Source organism: Chlorocebus sabaeus, chromosome 18, assembly GCF_047675955.1.
Source record: "Chlorocebus sabaeus isolate Y175 chromosome 18, mChlSab1.0.hap1, whole genome shotgun sequence".
NCBI lineage: Eukaryota > Metazoa > Chordata > Mammalia > Primates > Cercopithecidae > Chlorocebus > Chlorocebus sabaeus.
The window spans coordinates 33,544,969-33,560,598 of NC_132921.1; the positions used below are offsets into that span (position 1 = coordinate 33,544,969).

The 15,630-nt window shown below is 39.0% G+C and overlaps 1 protein-coding gene across 6 annotated transcripts in view; it reads left to right on the plus strand.

The window, feature by feature from the left end:
• Positions 1-15,630, plus strand: part of DYM (dymeclin) — a 398,885-nt gene that overhangs the window by 28,373 nt on the left and 354,882 nt on the right. The gene's annotated exons all lie outside the window — the stretch shown is intronic.

Consider the following 15,630-nt stretch of genomic DNA (forward strand, 5'->3'; position numbering starts at 1 on the left):
TTTGCCAGTTTTGGAGGTGAAAAACAATATCTCATTTTTAATTATATTACAAAAACTGATAGACAATAATGTAGAATGACTAGAATATTGAATTCCTATACACTCAATAACTAGATTTTAAAAAATTTTATTTACTTTTTAAGAGCTTTATTATGATAGGCAGAATAGTAGCCCCCGAAAGATGTCCATATCTTTGTCTGCAGAATCTGAATATGTTACATTACATGGCAAAGGGGAATTAAAGTAGCAAATGGCATTAAGGTTACTAATCAGCTGACCTTGAAATAGAGAGGTTATCCTGGATTATCTGGGCAGGCCCAATGTAATCACAAGGCTTCTTGAAAGTGGAAGAGGGAGGTGGAAGAGAAAGTCAGATGTGATGTGAGGAGGACTCAGCCTGCCCTTGCTGGCTTTGAAGATGGTAGGGGGTCATGAGCAAGAAATGTGAGCAGCTTTGCCGGGCGCGGTGGCTCGCGCCTGTAATCCCAGCTGTTTAGGAGGCTGAGGCGGGTGGATCACGAGGTCAGGAGATCGAGACCATCCTGGCTAACACGGTGAAACCCCGTCTCTACTAAAAATGCAAAAAGTTAGCTGGGCATAGTGGTGGGCACCTGTAGTCCCAGCTACTCTGGAGGCTGAGGCAGGAGAATGGTGTGAACCCGGGAGGCAGAGCTTGCAGTGAGCTGAGATCACGCCACTGTACTCCAGCCTGGGCGACAGAGCGAGACTCCGTCTCAAAAGAAAAAAAAGAAAAGAAATGTGAGCAGCTTCCAGAAGCTGGCAGAGGCAAGAATGCAGATTTCCCTCTGGAGCCTCGGGAAAGGAATGCAGCTTTATTGACATCTGGATCTTAGCTCATTGAGTGTCAGACTTCTGACCTACAGAACTGTAAGATAATAAATTTATGTTGTTTGCACTACTAAATTTTGATAACTTTTATAGTAGCAATAGAAAAATAATACACTTTTTGAGGTATGTTTCATATATCATGTAATTCACCCATTTAAAGTGTATTATTCAGTGTTTTTATTCACAGAATTGTGTAACAATCACCAATTTTAGAACATTATAATCCCAGAAAGGAGCCCTCTCCCATGCCCATTAGCAGACATTCCCCCAAACTCTAGATTGCACTAGCAACCACTTATTTATTTATTTATTTATTTATTTATTTATTTATTTTTTTGAGAGGGAGTCTCAGTCTGTTGGAGTGCAGTGGCACGATCTCTGCTCACTGCAAACTCTGCCTCCTGGATTCAAACAATTCTCCTGCCTCAGCCTCCCGAGTAACTGGGCCTACAGGTGCATGCCACCACACCTGGCTAATTTCTGTATTTTTTGTGGAGATGAGATTTCACCATGTTGGCCAGGCTGGTCTCGAACTCCTGACCTCAAGTGATTCACCTTCCTCAGCCTCCCAAAGTGCTGGGATTATAGGTGTGAGCCACGGCGTCAAGCCACTAATTTAATAACAACTACTACTATCTTTGCCTCTTCTAGACGTTTCATGTAAATGGAATTGTAACAATAAGGGGTCTTTTGTGACTGGCTTCTTTTTTTTTTTCTTCTACTTTTTTAGAGATGGGGTCTTGCTCTGTTACCTAGGCTGGTCTTAAACTCCTGGTTTCAAGCAATCCTCAGCACCCCAAAGTGCTGGGATTACAAGCGTGAGCCACTGCACCCAGCTGTGACTGGCTTGCTTCACTGAGTGTAATATTCATACATGTTGTTGCATGCACCAGTACTTGCATTCCTTTTTTTTTTTTTGAGACGAGGTCTCACTCTGTTGCCCAGGCTGGATTGCAGTGGTGCGATTGTAGCTCCCTATAGCGTTGAACTCCTGGACTCAAGTGATCCTTCCACTTCACCTTCCTGAGTAACTGGGACCACAGGCATGCACCACTATGCCTGGTCTTGAACACCTGGCCTGAAGTGATCCTCCTTCCTCTGCCTCTGAAAGTGTTGGGATTATAAGCATAAGCCACTGCACCCAGCGTCTGTTCCTTTTTATTGCTGAGTGATACTCCATTGTATGGATATACTGCATTTTGTTTGTCCATTCAGAAATTAATAGACATTTGGATTGTTTCCATATTTTGTTCATTATTGTTTTTTAAGTATCTTAAAGTCTTTTTTTACATAACCATAATACCATTATCACACCTAACAAAATTAACAGTAATTCCTGCTACCCAGTTCATATTTAAAATTTTCCAGTTGTTTTATAGTTTATTACAATTAGGAGCCAAATAAGGTGCATATGTTGCATTTGATGGTTCTTGTTCTTAAATATCTTTTAAAGTAGACTATAGGTATCCACTTCCCACCTTGCCACTATTTTTTGCTTCATGTCATTTTTAAAACAAATTATGTCAGTTTTTCTGTAGAATGTTCCATCTTCTCTATTTATCTGATTGCTTTTCACACCTTGTAACTTGTTCTTTTGTTCTGTGTATTTCCTGTAAATTGGAAATGAGATTTAAAAGCTTGATAAAATTTAGGTTAATCATTTTTGGTAAGGTTTTCCATATGTAGAAAAAGTGTGTTTTATACCAATTATCATACTAAGATTGATCAGAGTTTTGAGTGTAAATATTTTAGCATCTATTGATTTTTGTCTGAATCACCTGTTTTATGAGGTTACAAAATGGTAATATTTCTAATTTGGTCATTTCTACATTTATTAACTGGAGTTCTTCTGTAAAGAGGACTTTATGTCATCAATTAGGTTATGTAAAATATAGTTCTTACTATATTTATTACTAATTAAGGGTAAACATTTCAGTTTTTTTCTTTACCGATTTTCAGGAAGGGGTTGGCGTAATCGTGACAAAGAAGTCTATACTTCTCGTTTCCCTTGACCTCAGAGGTAGAGGGCCTATTTGTCTGTCTTTTGAGGGTAAATTCGTACACACACACACACACGTTTTTCCGTGTGACTAATAGCAGTCATTTTTCTTTTTGATACCCAGTTCAGCAAGTTTTGGATAGTGGTCCTTATGGTTTTATTTGGCTTTCTTTAATAATTAAGGTTGTGTTTATTTTCATATGTTTAAGGAGTATTGGTATTTCCTTTTCTGGGAACTGTCTGTTTACATCTTTTGGCAATACATTTTAATTTTTAACTTTATTGTATACAGTTGGATTGTGCCTTCGAAGTTTAATTTAGTTTAAGCCGGGCGTGGTGGCTCACGCCTGTAATCCCAGCACTTTGGGAGACTGGGGCGGGTGGATTACCTGAAGTCAGCAGTTCAAGACCAGCCTGGTCAACATGGTGAAACCCCGTCTCTACTAAAAATACAAAAAATTAGCTGGGCATGGTGGCGGGCGCCTGTAATCCCAGCTACTTGGGAGGCCGAGGCAAGAGAATCGCTTGAACCTGGGAGGTGGAGGTTGTGGGGAGCTGAGATCCGCGCCATTGCACCCCAGCCTGGACAACAAGAGCAAGACTCTGTCTCAAAAAAAAAAAAAATAGTTTAACTTAGTTGATAATTAATCTGATGGCTTGGATTAGATGTATTTTATATTGAAGTGGTTACTTATTCTTGCTTCTGAGATCCTTGGAAAATTAAAGGTGGCTGTGGATTGGTGGGAAAGGTCATACTGGACATGAGCTATGGCATCAACAAATTTTGAAATCATTTCCTTAATCCTTGCAGAATTATCATTGAGTACTGCGAGTACTGCTGCTCATGTGATAGTGATACGACTTAGAGGAAGAAAGGGCAAAATGGAGAGCATGATTTATCGTCAAAAATAATTTTTCTTTTCACTTATGTAAATTCGAATGTAATTTATAAAGCTATTCCAAATTACAGTATATGGTTTTTACACTGAAATATACTAAAGTAGACTTAACTAAATAGAGGTATGTACCATGTTTAAGGAATAAGGAGACTGCTGTTAAAATGTCACTTCTTTTCAAATTGACCTATAGATTGAAGACAATTTGAATTAAAATTCGAAAGCCTTGTTTTGGAAGATTGGGGGATCTTGATAAGTTTATTCCGAACTGTATATGAAATAGAATAAAGAATAAGAATAACTGAAATACTTAAGAATAATAAGAATAAGAATAAATGTATGTGTATGTACTTGTTTTATGTGGAGCTGGCATATCAGTGGGGAAAAAGATGAACTTCTCAAAAAACAGTGATGGGAATAATTTGTTAGCCATTTTTGTCTACCTGTGCCAGTGCCTCACAGTTTAAGTTATTATGGCTTTATAGTTTATTTTGTTAATTGCTACTTTTACTCAAAAAAAATTTTTTTTGAGACAGAGTCTTGCTCTGTTGCCCAGGCTGGAGTGCAGTGGTATGATCTTAGCTCACTGCACCCTCTGCCTCCCAGGTTCAAGCAATTCTCCTGCCTCAGCCTCCCAACTAGCTGGGACTACAGGCATGTGCCACCACGCCTGGCTAATTTTTTGTATTTTTAGTAGAGAGAGACGGGGTTTCATCGTGTTAGCTAGAATGGTCTTGAGCTCCTGACCTCGTGATCCATCTGCCTTGGCCTCCCAAAGTGCTGGGATCCCTTTATACCTTTCTCTTAAATCACCTGAGTGATTTAAGAAAAGGGAATGGCAGCCAGGCGCAGTTGATCACGCCTGTAATCCCAACACGTTGGGAAAGGTATAAAGGGATCTTAGTGAAAAAACTGTAAAGTAAATAAACTGCATTGTAAATCTGTGAGGGTATACTTATAAAGGTTTCTTCCTGCCCCCACCGCCACAAGTGAGTTTACATGATAGAGGTTTCGTTTGTGGTGTTGCATATACTTTTGGCCTGTCACTTTCTCTTTGGCACTGCCCTGCTCCTCACTGATGGTATTTGATGTGTGACCTTGGGACTGAGTAGGCTTTGAGGTAGCACTTGCCCCCTCGTTGACAGAGTCAGGGACCAAGATTACCTAGTTTATGAATTATTCAGGACTAAGATGAATCTCAGTAGAAGAGACTCTGAATCTAGATAATTATGAGATTGTTCACTCTTGGAATTCCTTAGATATGTATGTACCGTCTTCAAGTAAAGTCCATTTTTGTAGCCAAAAATTGATGTTTGCTGCAATTTTTAGAAATACTAATAAGGCCTTTAGGGTGAATCTAATCCTTCCTTACTATTAACTATTTTTAGCATCAGAGTAATCAGATTTTGTTAGAGTTTCCACATGTGGTTCTAAAATTTTACTTAAATTATTTAATAGTTTAAAATTTTTCACTCTTAAAATTAGTTGTGCAGCAAAGGTCTGAAACAAAATGAAGAATAATTAAATACTAAAGGTTAATAATATACACTGGTTTTTTCCTAAATATTTTAAACTACTTATATGACTGATTTTCTTTTTTTGTTTTTTATCTTTTTTTTTTTTTTGAGACGGAGTCTAGCTCTGTTGGCAGGCTGGAGTGCAGTGGCGCGATCTCGGCTCACTGCAACCTCTGCCTCCTGGGTTCAAGCAATTCTCCTGCCTCAGCCTCCCGAGTAGCTTGGACTACAGGTGCGTGCCACCATGCCCAGCTAATTTTTGTATTTTCAGTAGAGACGGGGTTTCACCATGTTAACCAGGATGGTCTCGATCTCAACCTCGTGATCCACCTGCCTTGGCCTCCCAAAGTGCTGGGATTACAAGGATGAGCCACCGCACCTGGCTTATGACTGATTTTATACATGTTTCTAAATTACATAATGGCAGCAAAAATGAAAAACAGATCTGTGCTTATTATTTTTTGGTTCACAAGCATCTGAGGCTATGGTGTGTGTGAACATAACCATGTGTCATGGTTATCTTTGAGAACTGCTGGACCAGACTATCTCTGTGTATCAAACTATTATTCATTTATTTGTTTCTCAGGCTATAATGGTTAGCTAGATATATGATGTCTTTTGTCCTTAAAGGCTTATAATCTTTTTTTTTTTTTTGAGACAGAGTTTCACTCTTGTTGCCCAGGCTGGAGTGCAATGGTGTGATCTCGGCTCACTGCAACTTCCGCCTCCCAGGTTTGTGATTCTCCTGCTTCAGCCTCCCAAGTAGCTGGGATTACAGGCATGTGCCACTATGCTCGGCTAATTTTGTATTTTTAGTGGAGATGGGGTTTCTCCGTGTTGGTCAGCCTGGTCTTGAACGGCTAATTTTGTATTTTTAGTAGAGATGGGGTTTCTCCGTGTTGGTCAGGCTGGTCTTGAACTCTCAACCTCAGGTGATTGGCTTGCCTTGGCCTCCCAAAGTGCTGAGATTACACGTCCAGACAGGGCTTATAATCTTATCTGTAAATCAACAAACAAGTATGGTGAAATATGATAAAGGGTGTTATAGAAGAATTGCATTTTATGCATATGCAAACAAATATGCACATATATCCCTTCTCTTTTTTTGACAAATAATAGCACGTATGTTACATACACTTTTTCACTTTGTGCTTTTCTTCATCAGTTGTATCTTGGAGAGCCTTCTATATATATTAACTTCCTCTCTCTTTTTAATGGGAGACATATATACCAAAATTAATTGGATTTACCATTTGGATTTTACCATTTGGATTGCTTCCAGTGTTTTGTTATTACATATAATGTAGCAGTGAATAACCTTATACAGGTTGGGTGTGGTGGTTCATCCCTGTAATTCCAGCATTTTGAGAGGCTGAGGCAGGAGGATCTTTTGAGGCCAGGAGTTTGAGACCAGCCTGGGCAACATGGCGAGACCCCATCTCTACAAAAAATAAAAAAATTAGCAGAGCTCGGTGGCTTATGCTTATAGTCCCAACTACTTGGGAGGTTGAGTCAGGAGGATCCCTTGAGCCCAGGAGTTCAAGGTTGTAGTGACTATGATCAGGTCAATGCTCTCTCCAACGTGGGCAACAGAACAAGACCCTGTCTCAAACACCACCACCACTAACACCACCACTACCACCTTATACATATGGATAGAAGTGACTTCTTGTACTATAAAGGAAACGTGACCAAATGACTTCTAGTAATGCTTCCAGTTTGTGTTGAGAGGAATGGGAATCAAGTGTATTAGGTCGGGAGTGTAGAAAGTGCTTCCCAACGTATTTCATGATGTTTCAGGGTAAATCGATAAGGCTGCTCGGGTCTAGAGTGGTCTGCGGCTCTGAACAGTGTAGGGGCTCTAACTATGAAAGGGTGAACTGGGAAATAAAAATCTGTCCACCTGTTACCTGTTTTTGGCATACTTGTTAGAAAGTTGAGGATTAGAAGTAGAGTCCCTTGTAGGCTCTTGTTGAGTGGATTTGGAGAACACATTGTTTCAGAGACATTATTTTTTTTAAGTAGGGTGAGTAGGTGGAAAGTGCAAGAAGAAAAACTAGGGCAGGAAAACAAAATCTGAGACATCTGCAGCAACGTACCTGGGATGTGCTGAAGGTCTGAATTTCTGTTACTGTGTAGGAAATGGAAAGTCCTATATCTCGGTAAGTGTATGTAACCAGCTAATAGCAGTATAGAGAATAATATCTTTAAAAAGTTATTTTTGTTTTAAATTAACACTTGATTTGAGTGTTAGTACTTAATGAGCGTAGAGTTCTAGATTTGAGAGCAGCGCTGAGCAGTATAGCAGCAGCCTGAATACTCTTCTCCAGAGGAATTGTTTTGCTAAAAGGTGCAGTGACTTTGGGTGAAGTGTGAAGAATGGAGACCATGAAGCATGGCAGGGGGAACATGGATTTTGAAGCCAGACTGACCTTGCCTGAGCTCCACAACTGACTAGTTTGTGAATTTGGGAAAGCTGCTTAATGTCACTGAGCCTGTTACTGCTTTTGTAAAATGGAAATAATAATCCCTACCATGTAGATTCATAGGGATGATGAAACAACATCACACATGTAAAGTGTCTGATTTTGCTCTTCTTTTAAGGAGTAATTACCAATTAGTTTACAAAAGACCAAGGACTCTGTCTTGAGAGTTAGTCTAAAATATTTGAGGAATGAAAATAAGCAGCAGAAATTTAACCAATTTTCTGATGACGGCTTTATCTTGATGATTGAAAGTCCTGTGCCTCTTTTGAACTAATTGTTCTGCTGTTTTAAAAATTAGGCCAGACAGTGATTATAGTAATAGTCATCTTTGTGTATAAACAGTCTACCTTTTTTTTTTTTTTTTTTGAGTCGCGTTTCTCTCTTGTTGCCCAGGCTGGAGTGCAGTGGCATGACCTTGGCTCACTGCAGCCTCCGCCTACCAGGTTCAAGTGATTCTCCTGCCTCAGCCTCCCAAGTAGCTGGGATTACAGGCACATGCCGCCATGCCCAGCTAGTTTTATATTTTCAGTAGAGACAGAGTTTCACCATGTTGGTCAGGCTGGTCTTGAACTCCCGGCCTCAAGCAGTCCACCCGCGTCAGCCTCCAAAAGTGCTGGGATTATAGGCGTGAGCCACCATGCCCAGCCACAACCTACTTTTTATAAAGGCTACTTTTCAGAAAACTTTACTGTGTTATAGAAATTGTATTATGTGTACTGAGCACTAGATGGTGCTCATATAAGGCAAAAAGGGCAGCTCTTGGCACAGTCACTTAAAACTCATTTTTCTGAGTACCAAAGTAATGCATGTTCATTTTTAATACTTTTAAATACAGAAAATCACCAGGAAGGCAAAAAAAAAAAAAAAAGATAAAAATAATAACAACCAGGAGTAACTTGTTAACATTTTGGTGTATATCATTTTAATTCTCTCCATTTTAATTTTTTTTTTTGAGAGACCCAGTCTTACTCTGTCACCCAGACTAGAGTGCAGTGGCATGATCTCAGCTCACTGCAACCTCCACCTCCTGGGTTCAAGCGATTCTCCTGCCTCAGGCTCCTAAGTAGCTGGGACTACAAGTGTGTGCCATGCTTGGCTAATTTTTGTATTTTTGGTAGAGACGGGGTTTTGCCATGTTGGCCTGGCTGGTCTCAAACTCCTGACCTCAGGTTGAAGCAGGAGAATCGCTTGAGCCCTGGAGACAGAGGTTTCAGTGAGCCGAGGTCATGCCACTGTACTCCAGCCTGGGAGACAGAACGAAACTCCGCATCCAAAAAAAAAAAAAAAAAAAGTGAGTATTTTTTTGATTAATATACCTAAAAAAATAGTCATGGAATGTCTTCCAGTTGCCAGGGACTCTTTTTAAGGACTGAAAACATGAATGACATGGTCCCTGCTCTCAAGCAGTTTACATGTTACTAGAGGAGATGAGTGATAAACAAGTGAAAAAATAAATATGTTAGGTCATTTCTGGAAGTGTCAAGTGTAAGAAAGAAAAGCAAAGCAGAGTGAGGTCATGGAGAGCAATAGCTTTAGGAGATTTCTTTAGCCAGAGAGTCTCTGGGAAAGCAGCATTTGAGCAGAGACATTAGTGACACCAGGGAGTGAGCCATGCCTGTTTTGGGGAGAGTATTCCAGGTAGAGGGGCAGTGAGTGTAGAGAGACTGAAGCAGGAGTAAATTCTGCTCATTAGAGGAGCAGCAAAAGGCCTGTGTAGTAGAACAGCCAACATGAAACAAATTACATAGGAACTTGGCTATGTGAAAGATTTTATAAGTTGTATCGTAGTCCAGAGATGAGCCTGTTTCAATGTCACTATTTGGGAATTGAGTCTAGTCTGCTATAATTTACTAACTATCCTATAATATGGAAAGATTTTATTCATGTATTTTTTTATTGTGGTAAAATAAACATAAAATTTACCTTTTCAACCATTTTTAAAATTATTGTTTTTTCATCTGGTCCTCTTGACTCTCGTAACCTTTTCAACCATTTTTAATTGTACAGTTTAAAGTACGTTCACAGGGTTGTGCACCCATCCCCACCATCCCTTTCCAGAATGTCTTCATCACCTCAGATAGAAACGCTGTACCTATTAAACAATAACTTCCCATCCTCTCCCCCTAGTTTCTGGTCACCTCTGTTTTTACTTTCTGTCTCTTTGAATTTGACTACTCTGGGTATGTCATATAAGTGGAATAATATAATATTTGTCTTTTTGTGACTGGCTTATTTCATGTAGCATAATGTTTTCTTTCTTTACTTTTTCTTTTTCTTTTTTTTTGAGAACGAGTCTCTCTCTGTCTTCCAGGCTAGAGTACAGTGACACAGTTTCGGTCAGGGTAGCCTCAGCCCCCCAGGTTCAAGTTGTCCTCCCGCCTTAGCCTCCCAAGTATTTGGGATTACAAGCGTGCGCCACCATGCCTGCTAATTTTTGTATTTTTAGTGGAGACGGGGTTTCACCATGTTGGCCAGGCTAGTCTTGAACTTCTGACCTCAAGTGATCTCCCCACCTCGGCCTCCCAAAGTGCTGGGATTATAGGTGTGAGCCAGTGTGCCCAGCCTAGTGTCATGTCTTCAAAGTTCATCCATGATGTAATTTCCTTCCTTAAGGCTAATTACCCATTGTAGTTTTATACCACATCATATGATGTTTTCTAAACTTCAGTTTGCTGTACTCTTATCCTTTTAAAGGGCTTCCATTTCTCTTTAGCATTGTTGGTTTCCACTTGTCACTTTCACTTTTCTTTCAGGGATTTTTCTTACGTGATAAAAAATGTAATTCTACTGAGATAAATGATAAAATAGAATGATGAAATGATAATGATAATATCATTCTGCTAAAAGGCTTCGCTAACATAAGCATCATTGTTTCTTTACCAGTTATTTATTGAGCTCACTGTTTGTCAGATGCTGGGCCTATTGCTGTAGGCACCTCTGTTTGTTTAGTTCTATTATTGTTATTCAAGTCTGTTACTCCCATGTGTGAGAGAACTGAGGCCTAGGAAGGTTGTCTAAAGCCACACAGTGAGTAGCGAGTAAGGACCAGATTTAATTTAAACCAGGTTTATTTGTCTAAGTCCAGAGAGGAATTCCGTTGACCATCATGCCACACTGTCTCCTTGGGAAGCACAGGCTAATTTGAGACCCAGTTTCACATAATTACTAAAGAGCTGCAACATTAGATCGTATGGTAATCTTTGAGAGTAGAACCACCAGATTATATGTTCACATTTTCAAGCACTTTTCAAAGCTGCAGATCATAATCACAGGTATCTTAAGTGCCATTATTTACAGTGATCACACAAGCTGATGGGTAATCTGTTTAGTATTTTCACCTTGCCTTGAGTGGAACGTATCTTTTCTCTTTTTAAGCGGAGCTGCCTGAATGATTCTTTGTCAAAGTTTCTTAGTCTGTTTCCTCAGTTGACACACAGGAAGAGAGACTTCTATTGAATTAGGTCACGTTTTTAGCTGACAGAAACAAGTGATTGTAAAATTATTTTCTTCTTTGAATCTTTGATGCCTGTCTCTGTTTCTATATTTTTAGACTCTTTGGCACACTTTATGTTCAATTTTATTAGAACTTTTCAAGTTGAAAAATCTGCTCTGTTGTAGAGGTGGGCCTGGGATCGCTACTAAACCATCTTCTAAATTCTGTTTTGATTTTTTTATCATAGGTTTTCTTGGTTGGTCACCAAAACAATGTACTAGGCTATTTTACTCAGGGAATAAATAATTTGATACTATTCTTGGCATCTTATTATATTTTTCAAATTGAGGGACCACAAGAAGTTCAGTTTTTACATCTTGAATCAAAACCTTTATTTCCCATCCTTTCATTTCTACCTTTCTATGCAAAATTCATTTTAGAAGATGCTTAGGTTTTCCCAGGATTAATCAGTCCCTTAAGCTAAAAGCTTAAATGGGGAAATATAACCTTTAAAGCATTAAAGTAAAGGGACATGTAAGTTTTACTCCAGGTGCACCCTTGATTCCTTTTCTCACATTATCTAGCATAGTAGTTGCTGAAAATTTGACATTTTAATAGTTATAGTTCCTTTCATTTTGGCAGTTGAATGACAGCATATAGGATTGTCTGTGAACCACATGAATGTAAACACCTTTTTGGTTCTGCATGGGTGCATTAAAAATTGCTATAATTTATATGCAGTTTTTATCCTTTGACTTTTTCCTATGAATAGGCCCTCTTAAAACATTAACCTTCCCACAGTTTAACCACTGAATGGGCTGATTCTTGTTAGTTTTGTGAATAATTTCTGTAATTCTCTTTGCTAAGGTGAGGGGGAAAATGTCTTCAGAAATGCTTCTGTCCTTTCCTGAATGGTTACTTGTTGATTTATTCAGGTTATGTCTTAAACTGACTAGCATTATATATTGTCAGAATTTGTATGTTGTTGGCTGAAAATGACATCATATAAAATGTCAGTTTTGAAAGAATTTTATGGCAGAACTTTCAGCTGAAGGGACGAAGGATTTTCAGTGTTTATTTTATGAAACTTATAGTTTCTTTGATTGTTCAGCAAACCTGTATTCAGAAGTCTGTTATAACTTCTCGCCTAACTATCTGCTTTTCTTAAAAATATTTGAGCTATGAATTTCTCGGTTTTCATTATTGAGATTCATACATGAGAACGGTGTGCTTAAAAGTAAAATAAAACCAGTCTAAATTACAGAAAACTGTGAATTAGGGAATATTTAATTTAAAATTGTAGCTTCCTGACCACACTATAGTTTCTGATTTCATAGCAGTTACAAGAAAGTTGTCTATTATCTTACCATTTTCCTTACTAGATTTAAAATTTTGTTTTCTTCCCATTCTTTATAATTCACATAATTTTTACATGATTGTAATTATAATGTAGATATACTTTTTATAATAATTTATGTATGACACAACTCCTTTTAGGAATATATAGAAATTCCAACTAGTTGCTGGAGTGCTTCTAGGTTGATATTATGTGGGTTTGCCTTAAGAGTATCTAATTTAATATTATTCATATTGAAAGAATCTTAATCTGGAAGTTAGATATGTTTATTCTTATATTGTCACATTGGACAAGTTACTCAGCTTCTCTATTTCTGTCACTTGTAAAGTGAGGATACTCCCATTTCCTCGGTCAACTTCTCAGGGTTTTTAAAATAAATCCAATGAAATAATAAAGGTGAAAGAACTTCGAATAGTGTATATAGGCCTGTACGAAATGCAGGTTATTTCAGCAAATTTATTTACATGTGAACAATAATATGCCAACATCTTTAAATACATTTATTTTGTAGAAGGTTAAATAATACTTTTTCTAAATCCCTTTTTCCCTTGTCAAAATGATTTATTTAAAGTATAACACAAAAGTCAGTTTCAATTCAATTTATTTAATTTTAATTTTAATTTTTTTTGAGACAGGGTTTTGCTGTGTTGCCCAGGCTGGAGTGCAGCTCATTGCAGCCTCCACCTCCAGGGCTCAAGGAGTAGTTGGGAGTACAGGCACGCTACCATGCCCAGCTAATTTTTTTTAGAGAAAAGGTCTCACTATGTTGTCCAGGCTTCAGCTCAATTTTAGACAAACAGGCCCCAATCCTGAAATAGTAAATTTCTTTTTTTTTTTTTTTTTTTTTTTGAGACAGTGTCTCGCTCTGTTGCCCAGGCTGGAGTGCAGTGGCCGGATCTCGGCTGGCTGCAAGCTCTGCCTCCTGGGTTTACGCCATTCTCCTGCCTCAGCCTCCCGAGTACCTGGGACTACAGGGCCCGCCACCACACCCGGCTAGTTTTTTTTGTATTTTTTTTTAGTAGAGACGGGGTTTCACCGGGTTAGCCAGGATGGTCTTGGTCTCCTGACCTCGTGATCCGCCCGTCTCGGCCTCCCAAAGTGCTGGGATTACAGCCTTGAGCCACCGCGCCCGGCTGAATTAGTAAATTTCATATCAGTAAAGTTCTGCTAAATGTATATAATAAGACTTCTTTTTTTATTTTTGGTTGTGGTGTTATACAACCAATTGGTAAGCTTTTTTTTTTTTCCCTAAGATTATATATTATTCAACTTCCTATTTTTTTTTTACCTTAATCCCTGAGGACCAACACCATGGCCTGGCAGTGTCCATTGGTACCTCTTTTAATGCTTAAAAATCCAGTGGCCGAGTACTGTGGTTTATACCTGTAATCCCAGTACTTTGGGGGTCAAGGCAGGAGGATTGTTTGAGGCCAAGAGTTCTAGACCAGCCAGGGCAACATAACGAGACTCCATTGCTACAAAAAAAAATTAGCTGGGCATGGTGGCACACAGCTGTAGTCCTGGCTACTCGGGAGGCTGAGGTGGGAGGATTGCTTGAACCCAGGAGTTCTAAGCTGCAGTAAGCTGGGATCATGACACTGTAATCCAGCCTGGGGAATGCATTGAGAGGTCTCTAAAAACACACACACACAAAATCCAGAGTGTTCAGATGAAGAAGAAAGAGACAGATGAGTTAGCAGAAAAGCAGATTGAGATGACAAAGGAAAAAAGTGTTGGATGATGGAAACCACTAAAGAGGCACAAATCATTTCTTCAGGTACTGTGTGTAGGCTCCACGACCTAAGTCACAGAACGTCAAGTAAGTTAGCTTAAGTGTGCTGCTTCTGTTGACCCCAGTTGTATTTTACTTGCAAAATGTAGCCTGCCTGACCTGCTACACCAATTGACCAACATATTGTATATACCTCTTGCATATTTTCTTATGTGACAATGATCGGGAATAGGTATTTAGTTTATTAGATGGTCCATGTTATGTATTTTTTTTTTTTGTGGAAACTTGAATTCTTGAACTACAGGCTCCATATGAAAGAGGCTTTTTTCCCCCTACCAACAAGTATTTTTCCTTATTAATTTGTCAGGATGGGAAAACTAATTGACATCCAACAGTGGTACACTGTTGATGATTGAAGGGATACATGCTTTAACGCCAAGCTCTGATCTTTTTATTCCATCATTTGTGAACTATGGCGGGGTCTCCCCTGAGTTGTGGTGGAGAGCAGATCTGCCATCAAGGCCACAGAGTTGTTTGTCTTCCATCACCTCCCAAATGGTGGCTGATGACATTTGGAAGCATTTTCTGTTTAAGCAGCAATATAGTTGATCATATGTCTTTATAATGAACAAATGTAATCCAGAATTTTTTGTTTAACATTTGCTAACTTTTTTCTTTTGTTTCTTTTTTTTTTTTTTTCCTCAGACAGAATCTCACTCTGTCACCCAGACTAGAGTGCAGTGGCACAATCTTGGCTCACTGCAACCTCCACCTCCCAGGTTCCAGCGATTCTCTTGCCTCAGCCTCCAGAGTAGCTGGGACTACAGGTGTGAGCCACCATGCCTGGCCAATTTTTGTATTTTTAATAGAGACGGGGTTTTGCCATGTTGGCAGGCTGGTCCTGAACTCCTGACCTCAGGTGATCCACCTGCCTCGGGCTCCCAAGGTGCTGGTTCACAAGTATGAACCACCGTGCCCGGCCCACATTTACTGAGTTTTTACTTTTTCTGTCACAACTGAATATTTCTGTATTTTGTTGACTAGACCATTCTTGAAGTTTAGGCCAGAGCTGTTTGTTATGCCATAGGGTTCTCACACGAGTTTAAGTCCATAAAGGTTATAAACTCTGTACAATATTTATGTGCCCTGTCCCTCTTGTTATTTAATACAATTGATTGCCTGGGCCAGCTAAAGAACTTAGGTGGTGTTGAATAGTGTTCCTTCTAAATTTACATGACATGGTAATAATTTGCTACTTAGACATCATACCCTTTATGAGTTCCTCTGTAGGCCATTTTGGAGGGAAAACAATCCATATTTGTAATAAAGCTTTATACTTGCTTACTCTCATCACATACTTA